Here is a 374-nt window from a genome sequence, read left to right on the forward strand (position 1 = left end):
ACAGGTTAAAACCGAGAAAACCTTGATTCGAAGAAGTAAATAGTTTTGTTACTGTTTCTAAGGTTAGAATGTGTGACAATCCAATGCATTTGTCTAATTTTAAGAGTTTGGGATGAATTTGGAGTGTTTAGACAACACTTACCCTTGTTTTCTCCCAAAATATGCTTTAACCGAGAAAGAGGCTAAAACCGAGAAAACATTGATTCGAAGCAGTAAACAGCTTTTATACTGTTTCTACAGTCAGAAAGTGTGACAATCCATCGCATTTCACTAATTTAAGAGTTTGGGATGAATTTGGAGTGTTTAGACAACACTTATAATCATTTTGTCCTAAAACTTGCTAAAACCGAGAAAACATTGATTCGAAGGAAAAA

The sequence above is a fragment of the Camelina sativa genome, unplaced genomic scaffold (genome assembly GCF_000633955.1).
Source record: "Camelina sativa cultivar DH55 unplaced genomic scaffold, Cs unpScaffold00512, whole genome shotgun sequence".
NCBI classification, from domain to species: domain Eukaryota; kingdom Viridiplantae; phylum Streptophyta; class Magnoliopsida; order Brassicales; family Brassicaceae; genus Camelina; species Camelina sativa.